This window comes from Taudactylus pleione, unplaced genomic scaffold (assembly GCF_031769625.1).
Source record: "Taudactylus pleione unplaced genomic scaffold, aTauple2 ptg000083l, whole genome shotgun sequence".
NCBI lineage: Eukaryota > Metazoa > Chordata > Amphibia > Anura > Myobatrachidae > Taudactylus > Taudactylus pleione.
In genome coordinates this window covers 4155293-4177086 of record NW_028284485.1, presented here as the reverse complement: position 1 = coordinate 4177086, position 21794 = coordinate 4155293, and the positions used below count along the sequence as shown (strand labels likewise).

General features: G+C 43.8%; 1 protein-coding gene and 1 pseudogene across 1 annotated transcript in view; one reads left to right on the top strand and one right to left on the bottom strand.

The window, feature by feature from the left end:
- The window catches only part of CDH18 (cadherin 18), an 810171-nt gene that overhangs the window by 766446 nt on the left and 21931 nt on the right, over nucleotides 1–21794 (top strand). The window lies entirely within an intron of this gene.
- LOC148532128 (uncharacterized) lies at nucleotides 10814–15258 on the bottom strand (annotated as a pseudogene).

Genomic DNA, 21794 nt, shown 5'->3' with positions numbered 1-21794 from the left:
TGCCTATTTGTGTAGGAATTTAACCAATGTCACACATCATACAACAGATGTTCAACCAGACTCATGCCCCATGTGTCACCTCCTGCCCACGGTGTCCCATGCAAGTTACTGCCCCCTGTCACTCTGGCTTCCTGTGTTTCCAGTCGCCTGCCCCATGTCAGCTAAGCCTCCTGCCCCTGTCACTCCAACCTCCTGTCCTCTGTTACTCCAGCCTGCTGCCCCATGTTTTTCAAGACAGTGAGTTGCCTTACCCTTACCTCGTATCTTCTTCCTGCATAGTTTGTCATTTTATTTTTGTAAGTTGTTCCTAGATACAGTGGGCAGAATTTACAAAGCAGCGGCTTCTATAAGCCACAGCTTCCTGAAGGTTAACAGGCACATATTTAAAACGGCACCCAGAGTCACTGCTTTATTAATTCTGCCCAGTATGTCAATTTGTACTATATTGTATTTAAGATATGTCAAGTTACACTTTTTTTTATCAATATATGTTTATTGGTAGATTTTTCCAAAAACAGTTTGTGACAAAAACAACATACATTTGGTAACATGGCTTGAAATGTAAACCACACATAACAAGTACTAGATATAAAAATAGATCCACACTTTAACAGCAATAATCAAAAACAAAAAAGAAAACACAGATAAAGAGTAATATAAAAAATAGATAAAAAAATGAATACATAAATGAATAACAATATAACACAGAACATAAAAATACAAATAAAGGGGGAAGTAGGGCTAAAAAAAATGAGAGAGGAAGAAAGAGGGGGGTGGATGGGGGGAGAGCTGGTGACTCATAATTAGAAGTAAGTAAATGTTCCATGTAAATGTTAGCAGAATAAAATAAATAAAAATAAATTAGATTAGAGATGACAGAAAAATAATATCAGAGCTCAATCCGTGGATCTTAAATATGTACTAGAAGATTGAAATTCCAACCATGGGTGCCAGGGAGAAATAAACTCCTGATATGTCTCCAAGCCCATTCGAAGATCTTCCATGGACATATATACAGTAAGTATTTATGGGTTAACCACTCCTTAAGCATGGGAGGGGAAGTTGATTGCCAACACACCGGGATCACAGCTTTGGCGGCGCTATTAAGAAACTTTAACAGGGACTTTTTATAGTTTGAAATAGGACCAGGGAATAAATTGAGAAGCCAGAAGGAGGAGTCAGAAGGGGTATCCTCACCCACTATAGTCTTAGTAATAGAAATCACCTGGTTCCAAAAGGGACGTTAGAGACTGCAGTCCCACCAAATATGTAGTGGGGAGCCTGTCTCCATGTCACACCTCCAACATCTGTCCGATAGCCCCTGGAAACATTTTTGCTAGCGTAAGAGGGCATCGGTACCATCGGGACAAAACCTTAAATTGTGTCTCAATCACAGAGTAGCTCTCCGAGCTAGCAAACATGTTTTGAAGAATTTTGTTCCAATCACTCTCCTCTAAATCAAGGTGTAGATCTCACTCCCAATCCTTGGTGTATTTGGGAAGAATTGGGTACAAATGTTCAATCAAAAGTGCATAACCCCATGAGAGAAAATGCACGAGGCGCAAAGGTGTCAGGCACAAATCCTCAAATGGAGTCAAAGATCTAGATCCCAATGTGTGAATATTACTCCTTTGTAGAATGTGCTTGAATTGGAGATACCTCAAAATCTCAGCTGGAGGAAACCCCCATCTTGTCTGCAGAGCAGAGAATGAGAGCACAACTCCCCCCTCGATCAGCTGGCCAACTCACTGCACTCCCTGATGTTTCCAAATAGCAAATGTGACGCCAGCAACACTCAGAGGGAAATCAGGGTTACTGAAAAGGGGGGTCAAGGGGAGAGAGAGTAGAGGACACGCATGTTAGTTTGCGGAATCTATTCCATCAGGTGGGGCCAGTAGTGGGATGGGAGACAACCGGAACCCTGGATCCCCAGGGATACTGTGCAATGGGAATGGGAAGGGAATGATTCTCAAGGTGAACCCACTGTTTGGTGTCAGTTGTCCGAGACCACTCCATTATCCTACCCAACACAATAGCATCATAGTAGACTGAGAAATGGGGCAACTGAAGGCCTCCCATATGTCTATGTCTGAAGAGAACTGCATGTTGAAACTTAGGTCTGTTGTTTCCCCATACAAAGTATCTGACGACATTATGTAGCTTTCAGAACCATGACTTGGGGATATGTATGGGCAGGGTTTGGAGGAAAAACAAAACTCCAGGGAGAACATTCATTTTTATTACACTAATTCTACCGAACCATGATAGCCGCTTGGTACGCCAGTTCCTAAGATTTGAGCAGAGTGTAAGGAGCAACCATTTAAAATTGCCATCAAATAGACGAGAAGAATCAGTATGTAGAGTAACTCCAAGGAACTTGAGACTAGTGGCATGCCATGTGAAGGGGAAGGCATGTTTGAGCCCTGCAATTGAGTGTTGAGGGGTGCCAACACATTCACCACCATGGATGTAGAAAAGTTTAATCTAAATTTGAAAGGGAACCAAAGTGATGAAACTCAGCCATCAGGTTAAGGATCGTGATGACAGGGTTAGATAAGAACACCAATAGGTCATCTGCAAACTTTGCTACTTTATAGTCCATATCACCCACCTTCAATCCTATGATGTTAGGATTAAGTCTAACGGTACACGTGAGAGCCTCTATACATAATATAAAAATGACAGGAGAAAGGGGGCATCCCTGTCTAGTGCCACCATTGCTCTGAACCGGGTCTGAAAGGGTACCATTAATCTCAATCTGAGCAGAAGGGAAGTGATATAGTGCTAATATCCATTAGAGACTTGCAGGACCAGACCCAGGTGTCTCAGAACCACTTCCATGAATATCCAGCTAATTCTATCAAATGCCTTCTTGGCATCTGTTGAAAGCATCACCACATGAACAGGGCCACCTGAAGCCAGTTGAATAAGATCTATATCTTTAGTGGTATTGTCCCATGCTTTTGTCGCAGGTACAAAACCTTCTTGGTCTGTGTGCATTAAATTAGGGAGAAGTGCCTTTATTTTATTAGCAATAAGTTTTGCAAACAATTTCACATCAGTACTGAGGAGGGAGATAGGGCGGTAACTTGCACACTGGGCCGGGTCTTTACACATCTTGGGGATAACAGATGTGGGCCTCTAGTGACTGAGGAGAAAACCCACTCTTGTTTGTAATAGCATTAAAGGCTCAGAGCATTTTAGGCAAAAGGGAATACTTGAAAAGTTTATAATAAATTATAGAAAAGCCATCCGGACCTGGGCTTTTTCCAGAAGGCGTGTCTTTAAGAGCTGTCTCAAGCTCCAAAAGGGAGAAAGGAGAGTCTAACCAGATGTTGTCTACTTCTGATAATCTAGGAAGGCCAGATTCTTGAAGGTATTGGGCCACAAGGTCCTGAGAAGAAGCCAAGGATTCTGGGGACAATGGATCCCGTAGGTTATATAATTTGGTTTAATAAGCATGGAGTGTGTTGGCAATATCCCTAGTAAGAAGAAGCTGGATCCTTGCAGAGTCCTTGACTGTTTGAAGATATAAAGTGGCTCTCTGGGCCCTCAAAGATCTGGCAAGCAATTTGCCCAGCTTATTTTCCTATTGATAGAACCGGTTTCCACAGAGTCAGTAATCTTTTTTAATGTCGTCAAAGAGCAAAGCATTAAGGGCAAACCTAGTCTCAATTAAATCAGATAGGATTTGAGGGGAAGGGGAGGACTTATGTGTTGTTTCCAACACTCTAAGCTGCTGGAATAGGGCAATTTTCCTACTAATTTTTTCATGTTTGAGGATTGAACCCAGTTGGACAAGTTTCCCCCGTAAAACACAATTATGGGCCTCCCACACTGTGACCCCAGAGATCTCAGGTGTCTCATTAAAGGAGAAGTAATCATTAATTGCCTCAACCAATTGAGACTTACATCGTGGGTCAGCTAGAATTTGTTCATTAAGATGCCACACACATTGCTTTGAATAGGCGCATGAGGTCTCAAGGGTCAGAGAAATGGGGGCATGGTCAGACCACGTAATAAGGCCTATGGCAGTGGAATTAATCAAATGTAAAAATCTCTGTGGGAGTAGAAAATAATCTAGTCTGGAGTATACGTCATGGGGTCTGGAATAAAAAGTGTAGTCCCTGTCCCCCAGGTGCTGGAGTCGCCAAGTTTCAACCAACTGGTGGTCATGGAGGGAGCGTCTAACCTTGCGATATGAAGTCAGCGAGAATCTAGCAGGTGTTCCTGAAACATCCACTTCCAGCTGGAGAGACCAATTCAGATCACCGCCAAGAACCGGAATACCTACGACCAGCGGGGCAATCCGATCCAGGACAGTTGAGAGAAAGGATGGCTGATTCTGGTTGGGGACATAAAGTTTAATAAATGTATACAGTTGGCCAAATAACGTGCACTTAACCAAAAGTGTCCTGGCCTCCTCCAAAGCTACTGAGGTCACATTTTGAAATGAGAGGCGCTTAGATAACAGAATGGCAACTCCTAGGTATTTGCCTTTAGTGTTGTTATTATAAAAAGAGACTGGGAAATTGCAATCTTAAGGATAGGGCATCAGCAGACCTAAATTGTGTTTCCTGGAGAAATGCTACATCCGCCTTAGCTGCTAACAGGTCGCGTAGAACCCTAGATCTTTTCTCTGGCAAATTTAGACCCTTTGCATCGAGAAAAAACACTTTAGTGGTTGTAGCTCATGTATCAACCACCATCTCCTATCGTCTGTGACAGTGAACATATATCATGATGGAGCACATCAGCTCTCCCAGGGAGGGAAATCACATTGGGTAATAAAAATAAAAAAAGGAAGAGACAGAAAAAGAAAGGAAACAAAAAACAGACAACACATAATAAGGAACATACAGAACCATAGCTTGTGAACACTACCGCCACTTAGGAGCTCTGGAATGAGAAGCATGACCGAGACCAAGAAAAACCAAGTGGTTAGGGGGCCATTGGGGGTCAGTGACAAACAGCAACCCTAATAAAAAAACAGTGCATACAAAACTTTTTAAATACATTGCATATATATTGCAGACACAATCAAATTGGTGTCTTGTAGTACAAAGAAAGAACATTGAAAAAACATATCTAGATAGATCAAACCAAGGGTTCCCCTTGGGGAATGCTTATTGATAATATCTTACTGGAACATACATGAATAATATAACACAAATTATGCGATAATACATTGAAAAGGATATGCAATCAGAGGACGACGAAAGGGAAGGATTCGGCTCGCCAGTTTCCAAGGGACAAACAAAGAAAATTCTCTCTCGATAGAAATACCTGGAAAAAAATTGAATCCCCTTGTAGGAGTATGGAAGATGGCTCAGAATATATGAAGATCATCACTCAGGAGCCAGGGGTACAGACTTGCGGTAGTTAGTAGGATGTTTTGGGTTGCGACACACCAGGTGCCACTCATTGTTGGGATGAGAAAGCTCTGGCGGGAAAGAACCCAAAAGTGACTTTTGCCAATCAGAAAGAGACACCAAAGGAATGCTCAGGGTGGAACAGAAAGAGGGGAGGTCAGCTGGATCTTTGAAGGTAGACACCTTGCCGTTATGGTAAACTTGAAGGCTGAAAGGGAATCCCCATCTGTATTTAATATCAAGCCTCCACAGTTCAGCAGTAAGAGAATATAAAGCTCTGCATTTTTGGAGTGTCAACCAAGACAAATCCTGAAAGATCTGAATCTGCTGATCGTCAATGTTTATGACATCTAAACAACGAACCTTGCGAAAGATATCTTCCTTCTGGGAATAATAATGGAGCCGACAGATAACATCTCTCGAGCGGTCTGACGTGGCTCCTCTGGGACGCAATGCGCGATGGGCTCTATCAAACTCTACCTGAGAGTTGGGCTCCCGGCCTAGGATGTCATTGAAGACCTTGGTGAGGAAGCCGACAAGACCCTGTATTAAGATATCCTCCTATACCCCTCTGATCTGCAGATTATTTGGCTTCCTTCTATTGTCCAAGTCATCGAGGCGATCTTGAAATTGCTGAAATGCCACCAATTGTCTGAGGACGGATGCACGGAGGGCATTATGTGCAGCCATGGAGTCGGAGGTGAAATCTACTAAGGAGGTAAGACGTTTGCCAAGATGAGATACATCTCCTTGAATCAAAGCAATTCCAGAGCAAACAGTTTAATGAATCCTACATTCCAACTGCTCATAATCTTGTTTAGTTGACATGGACCGCAGAATCTCCAGGATCTGTGAGATCCCACCCAGCCCCGGAGCAGCATCTGGGCCAATGGAAGAATCTTCTGTCCAGGATGGAGAGTCAGAGGCCAGGGAAAGTCTGGGAGATGCCATGACAGATGACTCCCCCATCTGAGCAGAGCCCTGGGATCTTAGATACTGTCGCAAATCTGAAGTAGGTATAAGGTAGGCAGAGTCTTTCTTCTGGGGTCTCTTCTGTTCCATCTGAGAGCTTCTCCTACCTCTTCCTATGAGGCATGTAGCAAAGAAGAATGGGAGGGTAAAAAGGAAAAGATATAAGGGCACTGATGGTTCCAAAAGCGTAGGTAGAGTATATTGCAATCAGGGTTGCCATTGGCCCATCTCCCCTAGAATATGGCTAGGCTGACATCAGCATATGAAAGAGACCATCCCAAGGTTGTGAATGAGAAACAGGAGTGTCTGCACTCCAATCCCTGGCTCATAAAATAATAACTGGAAATAATGGTACACAAGGAAAAGTCAATGACTTCCATAGTATCAAAGAAATCCACCAGGTGTCACTGGTGCACAGGAGTTGACATTCACAGGAAAAACTGGTCTCAATATAATAGATTAGGAATGCCAGGGTCAGTATAGTGAAAGAATATTGGTGAAACCTCCTGTAAAATAAGCAGCACCTTAAAATCTGGAGTAGATGTATGTAAAAATATATTAGGTAGACCTGGAGGATAAGCAGGGCATCTGGGAAGCAGGCATACAGGACAGATATGTAATAGCAGGGATCAGCCTCCCACAGGACTCACTAGGAGCAGGGTTATCAGTCCAGAAGCCAGGCCAGCACAGTCACTTCACAGCGCACACAGGGAGCAGCTGGCATGAGAGACCCTTAGGCAGTTGGAAGCTCAGTTTCTCCAGAGGGCCATCTGAAGTCCAGTGAGAGGCACATCCAGGAGTTGGTCCCGCGGGAGATCACTCTGCCGGCAGACCAACACATTTCCGGCTCTCGGGCAGTGGGGGAATGCTCTGGAGGTCCAGGCACCTGGTAGTGGAATGCGGAGGAGGGAGCCCGGCGAGCAGCTCACCCCCGGAGTCCAGGAGGGAGAGCAGCAGCAGTCGGACAACACGGGAGTCAGACTGCTGGACCTGGTGCACTAATCAAGGCCCTTTCTCCCATGTGCACAGGGTGCAACCCACAGAGACAGCCAGAAATATCTCCAGATTCTGCGGACCTGGGCACAAGGTTTGTTTATGGCAGCGGGGCAGAGGCAGCCAGAAAGGGGGATCCGGGCAGCACTTTAAAAGGGGTCTAGGGTGGGTTATCAGGGATGTCGGGCAGGAGCTTTGGAAAAAGCATGTCTAGCTCCCATGCCAGTCAGGCCAAGTTACACTTTTATTACTGTGTGTATACACTCTGTATGGTGCTTTGGAAAGTTTGACTTATCTTTGAAAAAATATATAATAATAATAATAATAATAATAATAATAATAATAATAATAATAATAAGTTTCTCTGCTATCAATACCTTTGGCATTATTTTCTATTTTTTTCTATTTTTGTAACATTCTTAAAGAAGTTTGAAAGTGCTGTTTTCACCCATAAGTAAGGGTTGGAGAGTTCTTCAAGGGTATAAAAGCTGAATGCAATTTTGACATTTTCTGTGTACTACAGCATATTTTTATTCTAAAGCATAAACAGAAATATGTAAACCATTTGCATAAAAAAAGATAATAATATGCCTAGATTTTGCAAATCTCACATCTCCATATGGTATAATATAGCGGTGATTTATTATTTATATTTTTTTTAATAAGCATTTTTATATTGGTTAATGGATTTTATATTTTTTTAATTATTAATAATACATTATCTTCCGAAACAGTTTTTATATCACAGTATAATGTATAATGTTTTTTTTTCTGGATACTTTTTATCCCAACCAAAGCCCTGTAAAATATAGAATTAAAAACAACTAGAAACTATCATTTATATTGTTTAGTCTACCTATATTAAGTAAAGAAAATAAAAATATATTATTATTATTATTATTATTATTATTATTATTATTTCTAAGAGTCAGTGAAATTTACTCACCAGTCAAAGTAAGAAAGCATAGTCTGGAACAGATGAGCCAATTATCATATTTGGAAATGAAGGTGGTAATAGAAGTCTGTGTAAGTACATTACTGTTGATGGAACAGAAGGGATATGAATTTCCTAGGAAATATTAAAAACATGTGATACTGTACCGTAGTTGTTTAATCTGAAATTAAATTGGCTCAATATGTTATTTGCCATTTAAATATGAAGCAGTAAGCAAAAATGCATTACATTTGTTTCTCAACACCTTATTCAGTTATTTCAACGACATCTGAATGCTGTCACACTATACACTGTAGATACAACACTAACCACAGTAACCTTCAAGTGTTTTCTTCAGGCCACTTCTCATTTTTTTAGCAGTAACAACTCACATGTTTACTTGTCTAGACATGGCAGTATGTGTTCAATATAACAAACTGATTTAGGATTGAGTGCTGTAAGACACACTTTCACAGTTATTTGTCAAAGTACAGTATAGTGATTTGGTTAAGTAGCTCAACAAACTAAATATCTCAAGAGTTAAAATGATGGCCGATTATTTTTCAAAGATTACTGTTGATGAATGTACATATAAAACTACACTTCTATACTACTGCTTAATTATCCATACAGAAAAAAGCTGATTTTCCTTTTTTTATGGAGTGACATTTGATTTATGTCTTGGTCTATATTACTAACTAAAAGACAAAATTAGAAGACAGAATTGAGCACTTTATTAAGTGTACAGTATAGTATCACTGTAAAGTGGACTTAAATATCATTATTCAAACAGCTACCTGTCTACAGTAGCCAGTTACAGCACCAGGGTCTTCTGCTAATTGTTAATAACAGTTCTAAGCATTTTCTGTAAGATATTATAGTAAGTTCCCAGACAAACAGTGGTGACTACTGTAATATCATTGTGATCCAAGTCACTTAAGAATGAAGCATGCTGTAGCCTTCATCTGGTTCCATTAGTCCACTGGTGTGTAGGATTCTTTGTACGATTCTTAAAGGTATATTTACTAAAGGTTTATTTTAATCGATTTTGATCAATTTAAAATCAATGAAAATCTGACAATTTTTTATTTAGTTTTTTTAAGTATTGATCGATTTTGATATATTCATCAATTTTAAATGAATCAAAATCGATGAAAATTCACCTTTAGAATATAAATTTAATCCTTCGTTGATTGAGAACAATTGCACATTTATGCATAGGCACCCAGATTGGGGGGCCTATTCATCATTGGAGGCCATATGGCCCCCGATTATTAAGTAATGGTCTCGCTGTGAGGGATACTTAAGTATCCAACTTGCAGCGGGGGAAACTTGACACCAGAGCAATTCTTCATTGCTCCTCTGAAGGGACAGCTGCTCCAAAAAGCAGCTGTCCCCCTCAGTTAGTATCACAGCTACAGAAGTAGCTGTGTTACTTACCTCTTCCTTGTCGGCCCAACTATGCATGCATGACCCGAGATCATGCATGCACAAAGCCACTTGGGAAGTAGTGAGAGGAGATGGAGAGATATGCTCAGATCCATCTTCGCATACCTGGAACTCCTTCACATAGGAAGATGCGGGGATCTGAGAACAAGTGCTGACATATAAAAAAACAGCATGGTGTCCCCCCAAAAAATAATTAAAAAATCCTTGCCTTTGAGCAGAGTCTGGCATTAGAAAATAGGGGGGAATTGATGTGGGTTCCCCCCTAATTTCCAATAGCCTGCACTAGGCTGAACCAGCTGGGGAAACTGACACTATAATGAGGGCCCCCCTTCTCCATGGACAACCAGTCCTGGTCTGAATGCATGGCTCTTCTCACTCCAGGGGCTTTGGATGCTGAGATTATAGTGTAATAATTGTCCCAGCCAGGTCCCAGCCAGGCTGTCTGGTCATGATAGCACTTGTCAAACCACAAGTGCCAGCATGCCCAGATATCAAGGGCCTGCTGGTACCTGTACTCTACAATACATGTGAGGATACTGGATGACCTGGGTATCCTGGGGTTCAGGGATCACACAGTGGAGCAGGTTATAATGAATGCAAGATGAACTTTACTCATGGAGACACAGAAATCCAGCAAACAGTAAGCAGGGTTATATCATTACAGTCCACTCAGTGTTCAGCAAAGTCTTTTCCAGCTTCTGTATATCTTCTCCCTAACTGGCCAGCAATGGCAGCTGTAACAGGGCACACAGAGCTGCTATATATCTAAAGACACTGAGAGGGACAACACCCAAACCTCCAGAGTCACACACTAACCCACAATTCCCCTTGCTGCACCACCCTACTTCCCTCTCTCTCTCTCTCTCTCTCTCATTGGTGGGCCCTGGTGTCAGTCTTTCCAGAGAGGAAGGAGGAGGGCTTTGTAACAGGAACACTCCCTGCTGTCTGTTGCTGGCAAACTTCCTGTATGAGACATGCAGACTGAGGGCTTCAATTTAAGAACACATAACTGGGTCATGGGGTTAACTCTTTTCAACATGCAGGCAAGTCCTAGAAGTCCATTTCCCTTGTCTCCTCACATACCTTCCCCTTCTTAAATCGAGGAGACAGACATAGTCCCAATGTTGGAGTCCTGACTGTCAACTCAGCCTGAAGGTCTGCGAAGCTTGATATTTGTTTCCTCACATCTGGATAGCCTGTTAGCATTGTGATGTTCTCATCCCTTTTTTGTGAGAAATGGAAAAGTTGAAACTTTGTAACACCAGACTCCACCTCAACAACCTACCGTTTTCCCCCGAGGTTCTATTTAGCCAATACAACGGGTTATGGTCCGTGACAACAGTAAATTCCTTCCCATAAAGATATGGTTGTAGCTTCTTTAAGGCTCAGACTATGGCTAGACATTCTTTTTTGATTGTGGTGAAGGCTATCTCTCAGTCAGCAAGTTTACGGGATAGATACATGATTGGATGTTCTCTACCATCTTCTCACACTTGACTCAACACTGCCCCAAGTCCACACCCTGATGCATCTGTCTGCACAATAAACTTTCTGTTGTAGTCAGGGGCAGCCAACACTGGGGCTCGAGTCAGCAAGTCTTTTAAGGTGTTGAAAGCTTGCTCACATTCAACAATCCATTCAATATTTCGAGCATATCTCTTTTTGGTCAAGTCTGTCAGAGCCTTGGCCACGGTGCTTTAATGTGGTATAAATTTCCTGTACTAGCCAGTGACTCCAATGAATGCCTGCACTTGTTTTTGGTTGACAGGTTGGGGCCACTTGGCAATAGCCTCCACCTTTGCTGGATCAGGTCTGTTAGCACCTCCTCCGACCCGATGTCCTAGGTACTGAACCTCAGCCATCCCCATCTGACACTTATCTGGGCATATAGTGAGACCAGCCTGTCTAATCCTTTTCAGAACTTCTGTCACCTGAATTAAATGCTCCTCCCAGGTATGGCTGAAGATGGCAATGTCATCTAAGTAGGCTTGGGAAAAGTTTTGACACCCCTCCAGGAGGTCATTAACCATTCACTGGAATGTGGCAGGGGCATTCTTCATTTCAAAAGGCATGGTAGTCCACTTAAAGAGTCCTTCTGGTGTGATGAAGGCAGAACGCTCCTGGGCCTCTTTTGTAAGTGGGATTTGCCAGTAGCCTTTGCTCAAGTCCAGCATTGAGACATACTCAGCCCCTCCAATCCAATCCAATCCAGTAGCTCATCAACACGGGGCATAGGGTAAGCATCAGTGGTGGTGACTTCATTCAATTTGCGATAGTCCACACAAAACCATGTAGTCCCATCTTTCTTGGGAGCCAACACAACCCCAGCAGCCCATGGGCTTTTAGGTGGCACTATAACCTCCAAAGCTAGCATCTCCTTGATCTCAGCCTTTACCCTCCTCATAACACCCAGAGTCATCCAGTAAGTGACTTGTCGGATGGGCCTAGCACTCCCAGTGTCCACATGGAGGGTGGTCAGATGAGTTCGACCAGGTAGACAAGAAAACTGGGCCTGTTCAGCCTCTAAGATCCTCCACATCTCCTGCTGATGGGCTGCATTCAACTGTTGTCCCACCTGGACTAATTCCACTCCTTTCTTCTCTTTAGCAGCTCCCAAAAGGTCAAGCAATGGATCAGTTTCTGGTGTCTCCACCGCCATTGTTACTACCTGATGATCACAATAGGCCTTAATTCGATTTATATGGAAGGTACGTAGGTACTTCCCTCCCTTATCCAGGGCAATCATGTAATTGACCGGTCTGGTGTGCCTTACCATGGTATATGGTCCTTCCCACGTGGCCTGCAGTTTGTTTCTTCGCACTGGGATAAGCACCATTACTTTTTGCCCTGGATGCAGCTCTCAGTCTTGAGCATGGGCATCATACCATTCCTTTTGTCTCTCTTGTGTTTCCCTGAGATGCTCTTGGGTGAACTGTAGCAATCTTCTCATGCAGTTCCACATATTCTCTACATATTGTAAAATGGGCTGCTGGTATTCTTGAAAGTTCCCTCCCAGCTCTCTTTGACCAGGTCTAGAGGCCCCCGCACTTTCTGGCCATACAAAAGTTCAAATGGGGAATATCCAGTAGATGCCTGTGGGACTTCCCAATAAGCGAATAGAAGCTGTTGAAGGGCTCTCTCTCAGTCCCTCCCCACGGACTGCATGTAAGCATGTAGAAGTCTTTTAAGAGTTCAATTGAAACCTTCACAGAGTCTGTTGGTCTGTGGATGATAAGAGGTGGTCCCACTTTTCCCACAGGTTTTGCATTAGTTCACCTTGGAATTGGGGCTCTTGATCTGTGACGACTTCCTGCGGGTATCCAAGCCGACTGAAAATGTCCATCAATGTTTGCGCAATGTGTTCTGTGTTAATAGATGATAGGGCCTCAGCCTCAGGATAGTGTTTAGCAAAGTCCACTAGTGTTAGGATGTACTTCTTTACGGTATGACTGGGTATAGCTAATGGTCCATCTAGGTCCAACATGGACAAAGGGCTCCCCTATAATAGGTAATGGGTGCAAAGGAGCTTTTAGCTGGGGCTTCCCCAGTCTCTGACAGGTATCACAGGTATCTCGATACTGCTTAATGTCTCTAGAGATCCATGGCCAGAAGAAATTCCACAACACTCGGGCCAGTGTTTACCGGGTGCCAAAATGCCCGGTCACTGGAATGTTATGAGCAAGGGCTAGTAATTGTGCTCTGTATGGCATAGGTACCATCAACTGTTTAGTAGGTATGTCTGTTTCCTGTCCAGACTGAAGAACGACCACTCAGTACAGCAATTCCTCTTCCCAAACTATCTTGCTCCCATCGGCTGTTTCCAACCCCAGGTCAGCTGCGCTCCTTAATTTACTTAGGGAAGGGCCTATCGAAACTCACTCCGGTCCACCTCCCCCAAGTCTATCTCTAAAGTACTGGACAAGGGACTGGAATCACTCACCATTGTGGTCGGGTAGGTTGGTTCTGTTCTGTATCTGTCACCTGGGTCACTGCTCTTTGGGTTTGGCTCTGGGCCACCACTTGAATGAAGTGTGTCACCAGTCCCTGTCCCAGATCATTCCCGAGAGTGACCTTGGCTGGTAGCCCCTTGAGTACTCCGACCTCCACGATTCCTTGATCGGCTCCCCAGTCAAGATGTATCTTGGTGATGGGGATATCGGTCTGTTGTCCCTCGGGGGTGGCAATTCGTACATACTGTCCAGGAATCACCCGGGAGGTGGCAATCAGTTCTGGCTCAATCAATGTGAGTGAGGGCCCAGAATCTCATAGGCCCTGTACCCGCTGGTCCTCTACCAACACAGGTTGTAAGTGCCCCTGCATATTCTGAGGAGTTGCCTGCTCCTCCCCTGTAACCAGGTCTACAATATACACCCCATCCATCATCTCATCCACATCTGACTGGATGACCTCCTCGCAATAATCCTCCATGGGGTAACATACCACAGAGACTGGGGCCGGTGTAGCCCCAGGGAATGGCCCTCACATATGTGGACAGTTCCTCAACAAGTGTCCTGGTTGATTGCAGCGGTAACACTTCAGAGGTTCTGGGTTAGCCACTTTGAATCTGGGTGGTTGATAAGAGATATTTTTGATAGAGCCTCCTTTACTACTATCATTCATGCGTAGTTCTCTGTTGGGGAACTTCTCCACTCATGGGGCTTTTGTACCACCTGTTGCACTGAAGACTCTCCATTAGGGACGATTAGCTATATATTCATCAGCCCATTCTGCAGCTTGTTCAGGTGTGCTGGGCTTCCGGTCTGCGACCTACTCCCGTACTGCTGGTGCCATGTTAATCATTAGTTATTCTACTACAATTAGGTTGACAATCTGCTCCACAGTAGAAGCCTGTCTACCCTCAAGCCATTCTCCACAGGCTTGCCATAGCTGACTGGCAAACTGTTGGTAAGAAGCAGTCCCACTTTTGCTCAGTGTCCTGAATTTGAGATGATAAGATTCTACAGTGATCTGGAACTTAGCCAGCAATGCCTTCTTTATACAGGTGTAGACTCCACATTCCTGGGGAGTTAGAGCCCTGTAGGCTTCCAGAGCCCTACTGGTGAGACTTGGCCCCAAGTACTTTGGCCATTCAGCTGGCTCTATCCCATCCACTCCCATGAGATTCTGAAAGATCTGGAGGTGAGTGTCAATCTCAGTTTCATTGTCTCGAAATGTGGGAACATCCTTAAATCCCAAGCGCTGCTTCTCTTGTTCAGCCCCTCTGGGCAATAGCTCAGTTTTGCTGCTAGTAGGGATTTGTACCCCTAATATTGCTTTGATCACTCCAGCTCTCTCTGGTGTAGTTGCACTTTTGCCTAGCACCCCCAGGCAGCTCTGTAGTAGGGTGGGAGTAGTGGTGGTTGACTCGGGTAACCGACTGTAAGAAGTGCTTCCACTGCCTGTCAGTCCTTCTTCATCATCACTCAGGTGTTCGGGATCCTCTGGGTGTGCACGATCCCACTCCAACAACTGCAGTACCAGAATCTCCCGCGTGTCAGACCCATTATATGCAATTCCCTTCATCCTGCAAAATCCTTGCAGGTGCACTTTCCAGGCTGTCCGGTAAAACTACTCCTGCTCTCTCATGACATTTTCAATTTGGCCGCCAGTTGCAGCTCCTGACTGACTCTCCATACTGATATTCTCTGGTGTTAGCATTGCTTCTACTAACTCCCCTGGAATTACTGCAGGAACTGTGTGATGTCCACTGCTGCCGCCAAATGTGACGATACCGGGTGACCTGGGTATACTGGTGTTCAGGGATCACACAGTGGAGCAGGTTATAATGAATGCAAGATGAACTTTATTCATGGAGACACAGAAATCCAGCAAACAGTAAGCAGGGTTATATCATTACAGTCCACTCAAAGTTCAGCAAAGTCTTTTCCAGCTGCTGTATATCTCCTACCTAACTGGCCAGCAATGGCAGCTGTAACAGGGCACACAGAGTTGCTATATATCTAAAGACATTGAGAGGGGACAACACCCCAACCTCCAGAGTCACACAGTACTCACACACTAACCCACAATTCCCCTTGCTGCACCACCCTACTTCCCTCTCTCTCTCTCATTGGTGGGCCCTGGTGTCAGTCTTTCCAGAGAGGAAGGAGGAGGGCTTTGTACCAGGAACACTCCCTGCTGTCTGCTGCTGGCAAACTTCCTTTATGAGACATGCAGACTGAGGGCTTCAATTTAAGAACACATAACTGGGTCATGGGGTTAACTCTTTTCAACATGCAGGCAAGTCCTAGAAGTCCTTTTCCCTTGTCTTCTCACAGTACCTGTATAAAAAATATTAAACAACAGTATGCACACACCCAATATTGTAGTATTTTATTAAATAAATACCCTAATTTACCCTTTTATTACTTACAAAATGTAGTGGTTCACATTCTCTTTCATGCATGTAGCAATCCTAAATTTTGGCAAAGCAAAAAAATGCTGCTACTACTCTGGGAGCCCTATCTCAAATGAAATGTCACTCAGGGATGCTCAGTATAGGAATGAATAGGGCTGCGCTGATTGGGAAGATCATGGAAACAGCCCCAAACTGACCAAACAGCATGGCTGGTTGTCCTTAGGGAGGAAGGACCACATTTTGCTGGGGTTACCCACTTCCCTATGGTCTCCAGTTCTTACCTTACCAGTCTGGTTCTGCTTGCCATTATGGCAGTGGGATCTCAAAATGTGTGTACCCAGTGCTGGGTATTGGAAAACTAACCAGGATATTCTCCTAGCCTATTTTTCAATTAAAGTTTTGGCTCAGGGGTCTTGGCATGATTAATAATTTTGGGGAGGGACCACCCAGCATTTTTTATAAAATATATATTTCTACTTTTCAAGCTTTTTAATTAAACAAAGCCTGCATAGATCATAGTGATTGGTGAGGGAAAATTGTTGGAATTGAGGCAGAGTAGGGGTTAAACTCTAATGGGTATTGATGGCGTGTGAAAAATAACATTCCAAACCGATAAGTAGCAAATAGACCGATTATGCCCATTGGTTTCAAATTTACACTAATGTCAATGTTTAATAAATTTACCACTGAATATCCATTTGGAAACAGATCATTGTGGTTGCCATTCCACACCAGCTATAGCATGAACCCAATATGTTTTACTATTTTGAAACAAGAGTTAGCAGAAAAGTGATCCATGTAGTTATCTAAGAAAAATGGTTTAACAGACTTGGTAATGGGGTCTTTTAATTTCTCAAAATCTAAGAAAACATTGCAAGACACAAAATACTATATTTATAATGGTAGTTTGCTGTTAATAACTGATGTGTCCAAATTAGGGGTGAGCGGGTTCGGATTTCTGAAATCCGAACCCCCCCGAGCCCCCCCGATCTGAGGCAGATCCGAGTCAGGCTCGACTTTTCCCACCTGACTCAGATCTGAAATCGAGGCAAAACGTCATCATCCCGCCTTCCGAGTCTCGCGGGTTTTGGAACCTATATAATGTACCCACGTCGGCACCATTTTCTCACTCGGCTGTGGACAGTGAAGAGGGAGGGTGGGAGTTAGGGCTGGCTGGGCTGTGTAGTGTAGTGTAGTGCAGAGTAGTGTTGTGCTGTGCTGTGCTGCGCTGTGCTGCTGTTGTCCACTACTTCAAAGTCCATAGGGGCTGGCTGTGTTGTGCTGTGCTGCTGTTGTTAATAGGGGCTGTGTCCACTACTTCAAAGTCCATAGGGGCTGGCTGGACTGTGTTGTGCAGTCAGTCCTAAAGGGGTGCTGTAGTGTTGTCCAGGGGGTGATCTGTCCATCAGGGGTGCTCCCCCCAAGTGCTAAAAAAATAATACTTTTTGTGTGTTTGTGAATTGTGTGCGCAGTAGCCGCAAGTGCATCAACAAAGTAGTGCCAAGCGTGCGCCTGTGTCATAAGTAAAGGGCCAGCTGGCTTGACCGTTAAAGGGTGCTGTAACCCCCAAAGTACACTCCAGTCCAAACCAAAAAAAAATATATTTTCTGTGTTTGTGAATTGTGTGCGCAGTAGCCGCACGTGCATCAACAAAGTAGTGCCAAGCGTGCGCCTGTGTCATAAGTAAAGAGCCGGCTGGCTTGACCGTTAAAGGGTGCTGTAATCCCCAAAGTACACTCCAGTCCAAACCAAAAAAAAAATTATTTTCTGTGTTTGTGAATTGTGTGCGCAGTAGCCGCACGTGCATCAACAAAGTAGTGCCAAGCGTGCGCCTGTGTCATAAGTAAAGGGCCGGCTTGCTTGACAGTTAAAGGGTGCTGTAACCCCAAAAGTACACTCCAGTCCAAACCAAAAAAATATATATTTTCTGTGTTTGTGATTTGTGTGCGCAGTAGCCGCACGTGCATCAACAAAGTAGTGCCAAGCGTGCACCTGTGTCATAAGTAAAGGGCCGGCTGGCTTGACCATTAAAGGGTGCTGTAACCCCCAAAGTACACTCCAGTCCAAACCAAAAAAAAATTATTTTCTGTGTTTGTGAATTGTGTGCGCAGTAGCCGCACGTGCATCAACAAAGTAGTGCCAAGCGTGCGCCTGTGTCATAAGTAAAAGGGCCAGCTGGCTTGACCATTAAAGGGTGCTGTAACCCCCAAAGTACACTCCAAACCAAAAACAAATAATTTTTAGTGTTTGTGACTTGTGTGCACTGTGGCGGCACGTGCATCAACAAAGGAGCAGCGCCAAGCGTGCGCCTGTGTCCCATAAGTAAAAAGCCGGCTGGCTCATTTCTTAATGGGTGGTGTAACCTACAAAGTGCACTACTCTCCAGCAAAAATAAAAAAATATTTTCTGTGTTTGTGTGCGCTTTAGCCGCACGTATATATCAATTTAACATAAATGGAGGACCAAACTTTCTCTGATAAAAATAAAATAGGGAAAGATCAAGAACCACTTCCTCCTAGTGCTATTGCTGCTGCTGGGAGTTGTTCATCATCCCAGAGAGGAAGTAGGAACATCACTACTTTTACTAAACAATTGACCCTCCAACAGTTCCTAGCGATGAGGATGAAGTACGACAGCTGTCATCCTGAAGCAAAACGTATAACTGAGGCCTTTACTGCTATGTTGGTGTTAGACGTGCGTCCGGTATCCGCCATTAGTGCAGTGGGATTTAGACAATTGATGGAGGTAGTGTGTCCCCGGTTCCAAATCCCGTCTAGATTCCACCTGCATCCTCAAAGCAGCAGCGACAAGCGTGCATCTGTCTGTTAAAGGGTGGTGACACCCTCAAAGTGTGCTACACAAACAATAAAAATATTGTTCTTTTTTTTTTGGTCTTTGTGAAATGTGTGGGCTGTAGCCGCACCTGCATCCTTATAGCAGCAGCGACAAGCGTGCATCTGTCTGTTAAAGGGTGGTGACACCCTCAAAGTGTGCTACACAAACAATAAAAATATTGTTCTTTTTTTTTCTGTCTTTGTGAAACGTGTGGGCTGTAGCTGCACCAGCATCCTTAATGCAGCAGCGACAAGCATGCGTCTGTCTGTTAAAGGGTGGTGACACCCTCAAAGTGTGCTACACAAACAATAAAAATATTGTTCTTTTTTTTTCTGTCTTTGTGAATTGTGTGGGCTGAAGCCGCACTTGCATCCTCAAAGCAGCAGCGTCAAGCGTGCGTCTGTCTGTTAAAGGGTGGTGACACCCTCAAAGTGTGCTACACAAACAATAAAAATATTGTTCTTTTTTTTTCTGTCTTTGTGAATTGTGTGGGCTGTAGCCGCACTTGCATCCTCAAAGCAGCAGCGACAAGCGTGCGTCTGTCTGTTAAAGGGTGGTGTAACCCTCAAAGTGCTCCAAAAAATAAAAAACTATTTTTTTAATGTGTTTGTGACTTGTGTGCGATGTAGCCGCACGTGCATCAACATAGTAGCAGCGCCAAGCGTGCGCCTGTGTCATAAGTCAAGGGCTGGTTTGGACATCTGGTCTGGACAGAAGGACGTGCCAACAATTTCTGACAAGTCTACTGTCACTGCATATGATACTGTCCTCAAAGCAGCAGCGACAAGCGTGCGTCTGTCTGTTAAAGGGTGGTGACACCCTCAAAGTGTGCTACACAAACAATTAAAATATTGTTCTTTTTTTTTTGGTCTTTGTGAAATGTGTGGGCTGTAGCCGCACCTGCATCCTTAAAGCAGCAGTGACAAGCGTGCATCTGTCTGTTAAAGGGTGGTGACACCCTCAAAGTGTGCTACACTAACAATAAAAATATTCTTCTTCTTTTTTCTGTCTTTGTGAATTGTGTGGGCTGTAGCCGCACTTGCATCCTCAAAGCAGCAGTGACAAGCGTGTGTCTGTCTGTTAAAGGGTGGTGTAACCCTCAAAGTGCGCTCCACAAACAATAAAAATATTCTTTTTTTTTTTCTGTCTTTGTGAATTGTGTGGGCTGTAGCCACACTTGCATCCTCAAAGCAGCAGCGACAAGCGTGCGTCTGTCTGTTAAAGGATTACATCGGTGACAGCATCCAAGTAGGCATGTCAGACAGTCCATACCTGTACTGGCAGGAAAAAGAAGCAATTTGGAGGTCCCTGTACAAACTGGCTCTATTTTACCTGAGTTGCCCCCCTCCAGTGTTGTGTACTCCGAAAGAGTGTTTAGTGCAGCCGGGAACCTTGTCAGCGAAAGGCGTAGGAGGTTGCTTCCACAAAATGTGGAGAAAATGATGTTCATAAAATGAATTATCAACTCTTCCAGGGAGACCAGCCTCCAGAACGTACTGAATGGACCTGTGGTTCCAGCGGGGACGAATTAATACTCTGTGAGGATGAGGATGTACACACTGAAGAGGGTGAGGAATCGGTGGATGAGGTGGATGAGGATGACATCTTGCCTCCGTAGAGCCAGTTTGTGCAGGGACAGATTAATTGCCAGCTTGTTTTGTGGGGGCCAAACGAACCAATCATTTCAGCCACAGTTGTGTGGCAGACCCTGGCGCTGAAATGATTGGTTTGTTAAAGTGTGCATGTCCTGTTTATACAACATAAGGGTGGGTGGGAGGGCCCAAGGACAATTCCATCTTGCACCTCTTTTTTTTCTTTGCATTATGTACAGTTTGGGGCCTAGTTTTTCAAACTGCCATCCTGTCTGCCACTGCAGTTTCACGCCTAGATGGGTCACGTGTTTGTGCCGCCCACTCGTGTCGCTTAGCATAGTCATCCAGCTACCTCGGTGCAACCTTTTGGATATAAAAACACTATTGTGAGGTGTGAGGTGTTCAGAATAGACTGGAAATGAGTGAAAATTAAGGTTATTGAGGTTAATAATAGCATAGGAGCAGAAAAACCTACAAATTCTGTGATTTTAGCTGTTTTTATGCTTTTTTTCAAAAAAATACCGATCCAAAACACAAAACCCAGAACCCAAAACACGGAAGGGTGGTTTTGGCAAAACCAATCCAGATCCAAAACACAAAGAAAGATCCAGATCCAAAACCAAAGCACAAAACACGAAAAGTGGCCGGTGCACACCCCTAGTCCAAATACACCTATCCTCAATTGTGCCAAATACTGTGTAGCCCCATTTAATGTACCACAAACTATGCAACTTTTTCTTGAAACATACGTCTTAATCTACAACTTTATACTAACTATTTTGCAAAAGAAATACTAATCCTAAACACATTCAGCAGAGTGCAGTTCAGCATACTAATGCAGATTTCAGATTACCGGGTATCTGCATGTGCGCAGAACCCGTTCTAATTGTCTCAATGGTTGTGATGGTGAACATAGGCTGTGACCACGGTTGCAGCACTGGGATTGCAGATGCAACAAGGAGGTGTCAGACACCCTTTTTCTGTATTTGCAATTTAGCAAGAAGTACAGTAATTGCATAGATGCTTGTGTGCGGCTTTCCAATTATGTCCTCTGCTGAATCAGGCCTTTAGTACACTATTAGTGAATTAAGAAGCAAAAATCAGGAAACAGCACTCATTTTGGGTATACTGTATGAGTAACTAAAACCACCCATAATTATGCTTAATCTGCCAATACTTGCTTTAAGTAAAAAAATACTAATCCTAAATACTAAGTACAATACAGTATTAGCTACAGTATGTAGTGCACTATTAAAAAATTAAGATGCAAATTCAGAAAAAAAACATGC